This window comes from Hevea brasiliensis, chromosome 5 (assembly GCF_030052815.1).
Source record: "Hevea brasiliensis isolate MT/VB/25A 57/8 chromosome 5, ASM3005281v1, whole genome shotgun sequence".
Taxonomy (NCBI): domain Eukaryota; kingdom Viridiplantae; phylum Streptophyta; class Magnoliopsida; order Malpighiales; family Euphorbiaceae; genus Hevea; species Hevea brasiliensis.
Window position 1 is genome coordinate 71182362 of NC_079497.1, and position 14794 is coordinate 71197155.

The 14794-nt window shown below is 35.4% G+C and overlaps 1 long non-coding RNA gene across 1 annotated transcript in view; it reads left to right on the forward strand.

The window, feature by feature from the left end:
* The first annotated feature begins 471 nt into the window (after positions 1 to 471).
* LOC131180238 (uncharacterized) overlaps positions 472 to 14794 on the forward strand; it is a 67763-nt gene continuing 53440 nt past the window's right edge. The window contains exon 1 of the long non-coding RNA XR_009149041.1: positions 472 to 719. This is a non-coding gene — a long non-coding RNA (uncharacterized LOC131180238). The remainder of the gene's footprint in view (positions 720 to 14794) is intronic.

Sequence of the window (14794 nt, forward strand, 5' to 3'; positions counted from 1 at the left end):
GTTGACCAATAAGATGAATAGTGACACTAAAAATTTGAAATTCACAAATTAAAGAATTTAAAAGTTTCAAATGCCCTAGTATACCTAACAAGATTGGTTTGGATAGTTTGGCATGCCAATAGGGTTCAGTTAGCAGTACTGCACATGGCAATATGCCATTCTGTGATTTCATGGCTTGTAGCCATTCTAACTTTGTATTGAGACTTGGCCTTGTGCCTGATATTATTTACAGCTTTTTAGCTGTTCTGTTGCACACCGGGAGATGCATATGTGACCGATGGTGTGACGGCCCGAGGTACTAGGTACCCAGTGCCAGTTTACCCGTTATCCAGTCCAGTCGTCTAGTGTAGGTTTACTTGGGGCAACCAAATGAATAAAAGTGAACAACGTTAACGAAATAATGGATATACCAATACCAAACAAAGAAAGCATACACATTCTATACACATTCATTTTCTTGCTATTTTCTTCTATTATATTATTGCACCACTAAGCATTATTGCTTAGCGCGTTGCTTTTGCCACGCGTAGGTACTGGAGATCCCAATCGTGAGCCCAGTAGACCACAGACTGGGTGAGTCCATCCTGCAGTTCTGCACAGTGTCCGTGTCACCTCGTCACCTGCAGTGCATTGGTAGGACACTAGATGTCATTTTGTCATTTTGTAATTAAATTTTTATTTTCTCATATGTATTTGGGATTTATGTAATGTATTTTGAGGTTCATGTAAATAATAAAGATTTATGGTTATGTATGGAAGTAATTTGAGTATTTAATTGTTGTTTATATATGAGAACCCTGAGAAAGGGATGTTTGAGAAATGAAAAGGTTGTTGAGACCTGAAATTGAAAAATTGTTGAGATCTTGATATTGAGTTTTGTGATGATATTGAAGTTGGGATTGTTTGGTAATTATTTGGAAGTGTTTTTAACAGGTTCCGAAGAACTGTTTTCTCCATTTTTAGCCGGTACTCCGCCGGATTTTCTTTAAAATTTTCGGAACTTCAAATAAATAATAATTTCGATAAATGGCTTAAATAAATCATATCTCATAAATTAGCTTCAAAAGCATGATACAAATTAAGTAAGGTATATTAGAGTGTGCCAGTACACCGTGTGGCATTACTTACTCGGGTATACTGTATACGGGTAAGGGGTGTCACATCATCTCCATGATCTATTTCTTTATGAGTAGACAACTCTTATTCTTCTTCATGAAGGAAAGCATATCTCACTGGTGGGTGAGATACCCTGGTTGTTCTACGAGGAATAACTGTAGATGTTTCATCAATGGGTGTAGGTTGACTAGATGGATCTATATCCATCTGATCTGTTGGTTGGTCAGAATTCTCCAATTCTAACTCTATTTGCCTTCCTTTACCTCCTTCTTGAATAAACTGTTGCTTAAGAAATGTGGCATCTCTACTTATCACAACCTTCTGTGAAGTAGGAAAATAAAAATAATATCCAAAACTATCTTTTAGATATCCAACAAATCGACTCTTTTCTGATATGGTTTCCAATTTATCAGTGTTCAGCTTTTTGATATAAGCTGGACAACCCCAAATCTTAACAAGCTTAAGACTTGGTTTTCTTCCATGCCATATCTCATAAGGTGTGGAAGAAATTGATTTTGATGGAATCCTATTCAGAATATACAAAGATGATTCTAATTCAAATCCCCAAAAGGATATTGGCATAGCAGTATAGCTCATCATACTACGTACCATATCCAATAGGGTACAATTTCTCCTTTCAGATACACCATTCAGTTGTGGTGTTCCTGGAGGAGTCAGCTGGGAAACAATTGTAATACCCCTATGTTCGGTAGTGTGTTCTACTATTTCGGCGACTAGTGCCGGTCTGAACAGCTAGGATGCCTAGAACTACATTTAATTGTTAGTGAGGAGACATAAAATAATGAAATACAAGAAAAGAAAATACAAGAAAAATAAAGGAAAAATAATAGCAATGAAATGAAACTAAGTTAAACGAGCCAGCACCGCAGCGATGGGTGACCGCACGGGGAAGTTACGGCGCAGGCAATAGCCGACCCCAGGACTGCAGGGAACCCTCAGAATTTAGTTTCGAGACATAATTAAAGACTTATTGAAGTGTAAATGTCATTAGAAATATCAAAGAAAAATTAATTAATTAGTATAAAGAAAAACGAGAAATCGAGAAAACGACAAAACTCGGTGTTATAGAAAAATAGGGAATGGAACCCGAATAGGGGCATTGTGGTCATTTGACATCCCGAGTTGCCTTTTGACCTAAATTTCCATTAAAAATAAATGATATTACACTTGGAAAATGTTATGAAAAATTAAAATGAGATACATTATGTAAATAGTGAAAGTGTGGTGGCTAAATTACAAAAATTGGAAACTTTAAATAAATAACCATTATAAGTTTTAATAGTGCTCCACTAACTTTAGCCTTTGGACACCTAAAGGGACACTTGGAATGTTAAAAATTCATCTTCAACCTCATGTGGAGAACCAGCCGAACACAAGCTCTCCCAGGTTCTCCCATGGCCGTCCACCATAAAGCTTAGGTCCACCATTGATTTAGCCATCCTTTACACTAGCTCCCTTCATTAAACTTGACCACCATACCTTGGGTAGCATACTAGGAGCAAGAAAAACAAGTTTTGGTGGACTTTTGAAGAAGTCCAAAAGAGGTAAATGTGTATTTTTCAATATTGCTTCATTAAACATTGAGTGGATGTTGTAGGAAGTTGTTTTGTGGAAGAAATTTTGAAGTTTGATTGAGTAATGGTGGTACACCATTTCAGCAGCCATGGAAACTTACTATTTGTTGTTTGTTTTCACTTGTAAATGGTTGTTTAAGATGTTGGTATAGATGTTTATGAGTATAGAAATAATTTAGATAATGTATACTAAATGTATGTATGATAGTGCACTTGGTTTTGGAAGCTTGGAAGCTATTTGAAGGAGATGTGTAATTCGGAAACTTTTAAAGTTTAGTTGAAATTTGTTGTTTCATGGTTTGGTTTATTGAATTATGTTGGTTATGGTGGCAGCATGTATATGTGTATAATAGTTTGGAATTGGATATGTAAATGGGGTATGTTCATGTGGTTAAATTGTGTAAATGGACTTTGGAAAAATTCTGTGTTATAATGTATATATTGAGAATGGTTACAAGCTATCCAAAATGACCAAAATGTGTTGTTAAGTATGTTAATGGTATGGTACAAACCAGAATTAGCATGAAAGGGTTAGCTTGGTAAGTATAGAATGTGTAAATGGTATGTGATGAAGAATGTGTAGCAGGGCAGTGTATGTTTTAGCTTAGAACCTTAAGTGTGTAACTTCAATTGGTATGAGACCAATTGCAGGTGAAACTAGGCACAAAATGTGCCAACTTTCATGAAGGAAGCCTACCTAAAATCTGTCCACAAAGTGACATGAGAATTGACCAAATCCGGAATAGGTAAGTGCAGGCCAAAATTTTTGACCATATGAACAGTAGTCATTAGCATGACCATAACTCAAATAGGTCCAATTGACCTAAAATTTTTACCATTAATAGTTTAGACATAGCCAGAACCAAGCCAAATAGCTTGCACAAGTTCGGATACCAAAACTGGCCAAAGTGAAAATGACCTAAAAATGACCTAAGCCTACTATTTTAGTGCATTCTGTCTAGCATTAGTAAATTGACCATATCTTGGTCTACACAACTCAGAATGACGTGAAATTTTGCCCCGCATGCAATAAGACATGCACCTACAAGTTTGTAGTTTGGACCGAAACCCGAAAACTGAGGGAACTAGGTCGTCCAGCTAGGTCAAAATAGTACACCGAAATCTGGTAAATTGCAATAAAATGCAATACACTTGGAAATGAAATTGGTAATATATACCAACACTAAAGGGCTATAAAATGTGACATATTGGTAACATTAGAATTGACTCACTTAGAGTGCATCAAGGGTCAACATTATAGGTTGACTAATGAAATGAATTGAAGGGAATAGTACCAAGAAAATATAAATATTAGATTTTATTGTTAGAAACAAATTCATTGAGTACTAAAACACTTTAAATTGTGTGTTTCAATTGAAAAGGATATTGGGAATCATAAGGAACATTGAGTTAAGGCCTAGGGACAACTCAAATCAGGTTTATGCACATCTAGTTTTTAACTAATTTTGTTTTGAATATTTCATATGATTAAATGTTTCGTATGATTAAATGACATATTTTTCTTATGTATTATGTTTAACAAGCATTGGATTTAATTCAATGATTATTGAAATTGTTATAGTATGTATGAATTTAGCTTTATGAAATGGAATTTCAATAAGTGTTAAGCATTGTTGTGAATTGAATAAATTATATTTTGGAAAATTGTGATAGAACATGTTTTGAATTGTGATGGGCAATTTGCATGGAAAAATTCAAATTTATGATTTGAATTGTGATGAGCATAAAAATTATGGGATATTAGAATTGACTTTGAATCGAATTGTATTGTGATTTATGCTCACTAAAAGGATTGTGATATTATTTTATATCTCACTATAGATGCTTGACTAGGTTATTACCCGTCTCTCTCATTTGTTGAGAAGACAATTGAGTTAGTTGTATTTTGATTACCATGATACATGCACAGGCTTAGATTCTCCTTTTATTAGAGGTTAGATCTAAGTTTTTTGTTATGGCCCTTTCGGAAGATTTATTATTGTGATGTGTACTGTGCACGATGATTCAACCTCCCTGACCATAGGGAGTTAGAATCACCCCGAAGATGGCCCTTTCGAATTAGTCTTGCATAGTTTGTGAGATAAAGAATGGTTTTTGAGATAAAGAATGGTTTTTGAATAGTAAAGAATGGTGATTTCAATTATGTTTTATGTATAATTGATTTTATTGGAATTACCTTAAATGTTTGGTTATGATTTGATTAATTGAATTTCATGATCAAAGTCATTTCATACAAATGATTTATGTTATTGGCAATGAATAATTTGATTTTTGGAATTTGATGAGTATCCAGATTTCCAAATTATTTGCTATAATTTTTGTTAAGGCATATTGTACTATGTTTTAAATTATAGCTGTGCACCTCTGAGTTCACCACTCAGCGATAGCTTTGTATGTTGTCGCAAGTGAAAAGAGCATAGAGCAGTTGAGTAAGCTTCTTTGAAGAGACATTCAGATCAGCTCCAGGTATACCCATATACATAGGTTTTAATGTATGCATGTAATAATATGTATGTAAATTTTTTGAGCAGTTGTATAAAAACTCTTGTAAAATATTTTGGTATGTAATTAAATGTAAATTATTGTTATATAAATGCTGAGTCTTGTAATCCATGAAATGTTCTTTATGATGAGATTGGTTCGAAAATGAATTGATTTGATTATTGAGATTTGAATTGTGAATTGAAATAAAGTTATTGAAGTTGTATTTGAGAAAACATATTGGGAGTGTTTTCCTTTTTAGTTTTCAAGAACTGTTTTCTCAAAACACAGCCGGCACTTTGCCGAAATTTTGAAAAAATTTTATAACACCAGATTTTAATCGATGATTTAAATTTCACGAAAATTGTTTTAAAATCCCTTGTAGTATATCTAATGGGTTATCGGTAGGCGAAGTACAGTAATTCATTAGGTGTACTACCGGATCATGTTACATCTGACGGGGGAGTAGGGTATGACATGTTTTGTGGTATCAGAGTAATGGTTTTAAAGTAAATTTTGAACTGTGAATTTGAAATCTTTTTTTCGAAAAATACAACTGCTCAAATGTTTGATACATATAGTACATTTACATCATAAATATGAACTAATGGAGAGAAATCTCCTTGTGTTGGTTGTATAGGAAATAGAAAATCCTGTGAAAAGATATGAAAGAGAAAAATGAGACAATAGAACAGTATGTGATAGCAAAAGTACAAGTTGAGGCCCCAGCTTCACAAAGTGTCGAAGGCTTGACTGTACCAGTTTTACCGGTACAAATTACTGCACAAATGGCCCAGTAAATGGCCACTTTCTTTCAATAAATGGCTGATACTCTGTCACCTCAAGCTTAAGCACAAACCCAACCCCCACAAAGGTAGTGTGAAATAGAGAAGAGGGAGAAACCTATGGGTCAGAGCTCGAACAGTAATTTGGGGAAGAGAAAAGAATTTGAGGAACCATGAGCTCAGGGATATGACAGAGGCAGCTCATCAGGGCAGAGAACACCAAGATCTAGTCGTCGAACAACCAGAAGTTCCTATTCTGCCCGTTTCTGCCATGTTTGTGGTAAGCTACATGGAGGTATTTGTCGCAAGGCCTCTGGAGCCTGCTACAATTGTGGAAAGCTTGGACACTTTGTTAGAAATTGTACTAGAGTACCTCGATCTGCTCTCAAAAGTTCACAGATAGTCAGTAGAGGTCGAGATAGAAATAGAGTTGGTACTCCTCACAACCATAACATAGTGAATCAACTCGAACATAGTAGTGCATCAGTTAGAGCGTCCACTATGCGCCAAGGGGAAAGAACAAAAACTTCGGATGTAGCTGCTGGTAAGTTCTTAAAAAAAAAAAATTTATTATGTGATCCCAGCACTACTTAGTTGTATGTTAGTGTTAGAACTATATGTTCTGTTGTTATTCCTTTACATGGGAATAAATTTTGATGCAGTAGTGATTAGTCCTTTAAGATAAGGATTGTGATAATAAGTGAAATTAGTTTTGGAAGAGTTTATTAGCGAAAAGTATTTTCTAATATACCATAAATTATAAAGCTAAATGGCAAGCCTACTTAATGTAAGGCAAGAGGACGTAAAAGTAAGTTATAGTAATATAATTGCTCTAGATGAGGGCAAAGATGTTACTGTTAGTAATTATTAATGGATATTGTAATTAGAATAAGATTCAAATATCAGTAAATTCGAAAAGGATAAAATATAGGAAAATTTGATCTATTGGGATGTATCGTAGTAACTATGCAATGTTCTTGATGTTTATACTGTAAGCTGCAGATTATAGTACTGACTTGAGATTATTGTATAAAGCTACGTACTACTGGATAGTACACCAAGATGAGGATAGTTGCCAATGGCATCTGTATTGGTATAGTTACGTTAGGACAAAATTTTATTATTAGAAAAGAGTTTGGAAATCCTAATTAGGGATTTAAAACTCAAAAGTTAGAATATCAAAAGGTTATAGTTTAGTACAAAAGGAAGTAAGTTTGTAACACCCCTCACCCGACAATAGTGTAGCTGAGCAAAGTATGCTACATTCGGTGCCGGAGCACCCTAACTTATCTTACTTTATTTCTTTAAAAATTTTGTTCTCGTTATATTTAATATCAATTATTTTTCGACGGAGAAACTAACGGAGTTTTCCCTATTTTATTTTCGTTTAACGTGTTTTACTTTTCACCCGTTTGAAAATTCACCAATATTTTCTAAGTATAGTCTCATCCATACTCATATCATCATTTGAAAAATCATTATGTAATTCAAATCTATTCTCATTTGTACAAATTCATTCATGCTCCATTCTTATAGCAAAATTCTCAAATTTGCATTAATTTACATCATTTGCAAAAATTAAATAAATCCTTAATTTACATGATATACAAATTAATTACAATTTGCTAATTTACATTACAATATAAGAAATAAATAACATACATAAAATACATGATATGCTTAATGTGAGCTCTATCTGCATGTATTGCTGAGGAGGTGACAACCTTGAACGCTCTGTAGATCAGAACTCCAAAATCTCTGTTTAGTATTCGCTGGGCTTTAACTTCAGTACCTGGGCGAGGAAACAATTCTATCGCGCTAAGCATTGCTGCTTCGTGGTGCAATAATATAACAAGGAAATAATATACAAATAAAGATAGAAATAAAACATAATTTAAATAATTAAGATTTACTTATACTTCACATGCGGTTTCTAAAATTTAATATGTTTTATCCTAATTTAGTCATCTTTGGAAGTGTTTATTTTGCCAATGTACAGTAATAATGTACATAGAAAAATGATCTAAAAATAATAAATTTATGCTTATATTATCATGTAAGTCACATTTGCAATATTTATGTATGTTATAATTTTCTTAGCTAATCTTTTAGCATTTTCTCAATACTTTCTAGGTTGTCTCAGATTATTACATAATAAGTAAATTTTGATATCGGTCCAGTTCATTTCGATTCTTTCTAATAAATAACTATTCAAATTTTTTTGTTTTAGGTCATTTTACTCATTTATTCTTTCTAATAAATAACTATTCAAATTTTTTTTTTTAGGTCATTTTACTCATTTATTTAATTTCTAGTATTTTTAATTATTAATATTCTTAACTTATTTCAATAAATTTCACTGCCCAAGTAACCTATGACAGGTTGACTAAACTGGATAACGGGTCGTTCGCACTGACCACCGCGGTGCCTCGGGCCGTCATACCATGGGATGCAGAACGTCAACCACGTATGCAGTCAGTATGGCTAAAAAGCCATGATAACACATAATTGGGCATTAAGCCATGAGTGCGGGCATAAAGCCATTAATGCGGGCATAAAGCCATGAATACAAGCATAAAGCCTTTCGCAGTACTGCTAAAGCAATACCCTATTGGCATGCCAATCTATCCAATCTGACACACATGTCTAGGCAATACAAGGGCACATAATATCATTAAATATTAATATATTGTATTTTATGACTTCATTATTTCATGACAAATTCCATAATTTATACATTCATCATAATATTCATACATTCCTTGCATCATTCATATTTATCACAATTCACATTCATTTGACTTACCATTCAAATTCAAAACATCTTTCCTTTCTCTCTTAATGGGAACCTAAATCCCAAATGACACTTTTATCACTTTTATTCATTCAACAATCTATTCATGTAAGGTACATTTCATACTTCAAGTTGTATTGCTAATAGATTATGTAACACCCTCCCAGTAGCAACTCCGTACATTCTACTGTTCCGGTGACCGGTGTCGGTCCGGACAGCTAGAACGTCCGGAAAAATATTTAAACTAAAGTCGAGAATCATAATTAACTCAAATATTAATAAGAAAAATTTAGTAAAAATTTTTGAAATAAAATACAACCAAGTTAAACGAGCCGGTGCCCTAGCGATGGGTAACCAGAGGGAAGTTGCGGTTCTCGCAACGAGGAGCCCTAGACTCCGGGAAAAAATTATAAAATAATTTTTGGGACTCCAGAGAAGGGTTATTGAGGTTCCCATGGCATTAGAATGCCAAGAAAATACCTAGAAAAATTTTTCAATCGGTACAGACAATTTTGACCCGTTAAGCCAAACAGAGGGCATTTTGGTCATTTCGCCTTCAGAGACGATTTTTGGCCGACTTGTCCAGTTAAGTAAATAATTATTATGATCTAAAATGTGAATAAATATTACTAAAAATTGAATTGAAAATGAGTAGAAAAGAAAAGAAAAAAAAATGAATTAAATGAGAATTTATGACATCACATGATGTCATTAGTGTACCTTCACCCAATTATATGGTGACACATGGCTATAACCCATTTAAAATCAATAAAATGGGCAGAAAATGAGAGAAAAATGCAGCTTTCTTCTTCTTCCCAATTTCCATACGTGAACCTTTCTTCCTCCATTAAAATTCATTTCATTTTCTCTCTTCCAAACCTTGAATTCTCACCACTAAACCTTAAATTCTCTTCCTTAAAACTTGTCCACTCATCTTGGGAAGGTGTTTGGCAGCCTAGAAAGTGAAGGAAAGGGAAGTTTAAGCTTGGAAAATTCTGCCCTACAAGAGGTTAGTGCTTACTTATGCTAATATTCCTTTACTTCCATGTTAAGGACTTGAATTTAGTATGAAATTGTAAGTTAAATGGACAAAAACTCATGTGTATGTGTACCATAAATTTTGGCAGCCCTAAGGAAGGAACAATGATGGAGTGTTTTTGATGGTTTTAATGGACTTAAAATGAATTAGAGATTACGTTTAAGGTGCATATACACATATGTGATGAATGAAAGTGTGTATCAAAGGTGTATGTGGGAATCATAATGGGAAACTAGGGTTTGGGAGTGAAAAATTAGACTTGGCTTATGAAATGATTAATGGACATACTAATGGTCAATTAGTGACCATTTAAGGCAAGTTAATCATAATTTGAAGTAAGCTAATGCATGGTAAACTAAAATGGGAAGGCTGCCTAGAGACAGCAGAATTAAGGCTGTGAGTCCAGCCTGTTTGGACTGCCATATCTTTGGCTGTGTAGGTCCAATTGGTGTTTGGCCAATTGGACATGAAACTAGACTTATAATGGCACATTTTTGCTGAAGAAACCATGCCCAAAAGACCAAAGCAAGTGGACCAAAAGTTGGCCCCAATCCGGATACCCTGCAACAGCACCTGCAGAAATGACCAAATGAACAGTAACTGTTCATTTGGCCATAACTCACTGTAGATATGGTCAATTGACCTGAAATTTCTACAGCAACAAGTTAAGACATAGACAAACAACTTTTATGAAGAAACCTACCCAAAATTATGAACAGAACCTAACCCAAATGGCAGTCACAGTCATTGTTCAAACCTGCAACTCTGCAGATTTTGATTTGAGCAGTAATGTTCGGATGGCTATAACTCTCTCTAGAAAACTCGGATTTAGGCGATTCTTGAACCGATGGAAACCTAAGGCATAGTAGAACATTTCATATGAAGAAAGTTAGACCAAATTATGAACTTAACTTGGTCAAATTACTGACCAAAGTTGGACCAAAATCTGCCAAAACCCAAAAGTGCAGCATGAGCGATTGCACGTGAACAGTAAACTTATTTTGGCCATAACTTGAGCTACAAAACTCCAAATGGAGTGATTCAAAAAAAGAAATTCAACTAGACAAAATAAGGAACATTTTCTATGAAGGAAGTTTTGTCAAATTCCAACAGTAGATCGACCAATAGAACAGTGCAACTTCGGAGAATCAAAACCGAAAATTGGCAATTTTGCCAAAATGACCTAAGCTTTGAGAAAGTGACCAAAACCAACAAGTTTTAAATGTAAAATGTGGTACATTGGGAGTGTTAAAACCAATGCACCTATGATCTATGCAAAAGTCAACTTTTTGTTGACTATTGAAGTGAATAGTGACATAAAAACTTGAAATTCAAAAATTGAAGAATTCAAAAGTATCAAATGCCCTAGTAGGCCTAATGTGATTGGTTTGGATAGGTTGGCATGCCAATAGGGTTCTGATAGCAGTACTGCGCATGATGTATGGCTTCATTTCTATTCTGTGATGTGATAGCCTAGGCTATACTGATTATGATGTTTTACTTGGCTTTATGCCTTATTGCTTATATGGCTTATTAGCCATTCTGTTTGCACACCGGGAGACACATTGTGACCGATGGTGTGACGGCCCGAGGTACCTGGTACCCAGTGCTAGTTTACCCGTTTATCCAGTCCGGTCAATTTGTATAGGTTACTTAGGCATGGAAAAGTATAATCGTAATTGAACTGATTGTTAAAGAAAATACGAAAATTAAATATTAGAAATGATTACGATAGAGTACAAAGAAACTCAAGATCATGAAGAAAATAAATAAACAAAATGCATGAAGAAGTTAATATCATAAAACTTAATTAGCCCTCGACTAAACATTAAGTTAGTAATTATTCAGTTCTTGTGAACACAATGGCTAAGAAATTATGATTTTTATTTGCATATTATTTCTTTCTATTTTATTATTTGCACCACTAAGCTTTATGCTTAGCGCGTCGCTTTTGCAACGCGTAGAGTGCGAAGATACTGATCGAGAGCCAGTAGACCACAGATTGGGTAAGTCCATCCTGCAGTTCTGCATAGTGTCCGTGTCACCTCACCATCCACAGTGCATTGGTAGGACACTAGGTCCCATTTTGTATTTTGAGATTTTGTAAATTTTGTAATTAAACTCTTATTTTATCATATGTATTTGAACAAATGTAATATAATTTTGTATTAATGTAAGTACTTGTAATTTGTGATTATGAATCACATGTGAGAATTTATTTATGATTTGAGTCTAATGATGATGTGAAATGATTGAATGACAAATAAAGAGGAATTGTTTAGAAAATTGTGTTTGTGAAAGGAAAAGTGAATACATAACTGTGACTTGTACATGATTATCACATGAGATGAATGATTGAGAAATGAATGGTGAAAAATATTGAGATTTTGATATTGAAGTTTGAGAGTGATGAGATGACTGAATATAATCATAGAAAGTGTTTTTCACATGTTTCGAAGAACTGTTTTCTCCATTTTTAGCCGGTACTCCGCCGGATTTTCTATAAAATTTTCGGAACCTCAAATAAATTACAATTTCAATAAATGAATTATATTTCACAAGTTATTTTCAAAACTATGATAAAAACGAATTAAGATAAAATAGAGCACTTTGGCACACTGAGTGGCATAACTTGCTCGGCTACACTGTAGTCGGGTAAGGGGTGTCACGTTTAGTGGTATCAGAGCACGGTTTAGGCGTTTCTGGGCCTAGATTGAGTCCATACCATGCATTGCATTTGTAAGAGTCGAGATGACACTAATGCAGATCTGTTTATCTTTCTTATTTTGAATAGGATATGGACCCTTCATCTCAGAGAGTAGTCGAGGAGGAAGTGGAGAGTCATGCTCCACCGGCGGAATGAGGCGGGGGCATGAGAGAATGCGCTCGCCGGCTCAAGCGAGCACCTGCTCAGCCTCCACAGGCCATGTTTCAGCAAATGGCCGATTTCTTTAGACAAATGGCCGGGGTAATGCCAGCACCACCACCACCACCAGCTCCACAGCAGAAATCACATCTGGAAAGGCTAAGAAAGTTTGGAGCAGTGGATTTCTATGGCAAGAGAGAAGATGACTCTGTTGGAGCCGAAAATTGGTTGAACAGAATGGGCAGAGTCTTAAAACAACTCCACTGCACCCCAGAGCAGAACTTAGAAGCTGCTGTATCCTTGTTACAAGACGATGCCTACGAATGGTGGGACACTGTGTCCAGTGAAGTGGAGCCAGAAGCTGTAACTTGGGACTTCTTTCTTTCAGAATTTAAGAAGAAATATGTGGGTAATGTATACCTAGAAGAGAGAAGAAGAGAGTTTATTAACTTTGAGGCGAGACGGTTGTCGGTGGCGAATATGAGAAGGAATTCGTAAGATTGAGCCGCTATGAAAGGGAGATAGTCCCTAATGAAGCCGAAAGGTGCAAGAGATTTGAAGAGGGACTAAATGACAACATCAAGATCCAGCTCACTGCCTTGGGAATCACAGAATTTACCAAGCTAGTGGAAGCTGTAATAAAGGTTGAAAAGGTAAGAATCAGTGAGCAGACCAGAAGGGAGAGACAGCAGAAGAGGGGCCCAGGACAATCAAGTATACCAACTGATAGTAAGAAGTTTAAGGGTTCTAGTTCACAAGATCAGACACAGGGCCACAGAGGCCAGATTGGAATATCTATAGCTAGTTCCCCGGGCACAATAACAAGGGGATCAACCCCAAAGCCTGAATGTATGCATTGTGGTAGAAGACACAGAGGGGAGTGTCGACTGTTAACTGGAGAGTGTTTCAAATGTGGGGCTACGGATCATTTCATAAGAGATTGCCCTCAGAGGAGTGGTTCAATAGCTCTGGTACAAGTTGATGGACCTTCCCCTGTAGTTCAAAGGGGTAAAAGATCGGGTAGAGCAGAAACGGCTGACATTTCACAAAAGATTGTTTCTGAGACCATTGAAAAGCCCAAAGTCAGGGTGGCACCACAAGTATATGCAATGGAAGCTCAGGAAGAGCCAAACCCAGACACTGATGAGGCAATACAAGGAAGTGAAGAAACAAGGAGGTAGTAACTCCCCGATTACTTAAGTCAGGTAAATTTCGAGGATAAAATTTAAATAAGAGGGGAAGAGTTGTAACACCCTCCCCGTAGCAACTCCGTACATTCTCTTTCGGTGACGGTGTCGGTCGGATAGCTAGAAACGTCTGAAAAAATATTTAAACTAAAGTCGGGAATCATAATTAACTCAAATATTAATAAGAAAAATTTAGTAAAAATTTTGAAATAAAATACAACCAAGTTAAACGTAGGTGCCCTAGCGATGGGTAACAAGAGGGAAGTTGCGGTTCTCGCAACGAGGAGCCCTAGACTCGGGGAAAAAATTATAAAATAAATTTTGGGACTCCAGAGAAGGGTTATTGAGGTTCCCATGGCATTAGAATTCCAAGAAAATACCTAGAAAAATTTTTCAATCGGTACAGACAATTTTGACCCGTTAAGCCAAACGGAGGGCATTTTGGTCATTTCGCCTTCAGAGACGATTTTTGGGCGACTTGTCCAGTTAAGTAAATAATTATTATGATCTAAAATGTGAATAAATATTACTAAAAATTGAATTGAAAATGAGTAGAAAAGAAAAGAAAAAAAAATGAATTAAATGGGAATTTATGACATCACATGATGTCATTAGTGTACCTTCACCCAATTATATGGTGACACATGGCTATAACCCATTTAAAATCAATAAAATGGGCAGAAAATGAGAGAAAAATGCAGCTTTCTTCTTCTTCCCAATTTCCATACGTGAACCTTTCTTCCTCCATTAAAATTCATTTCATTTTCTCTCTTCCAAACCTTGAATTCTCACCACTAAACCTTAAATTCTCTTCCTTAAAACTTGTCCACTCATCTTGGGAAGGTGTTTGGCAGCCTAGAAAGTGAAGGAAAGGGAAGTTTAAGCTTGGAAAATTCTGCCCTACAAGAGG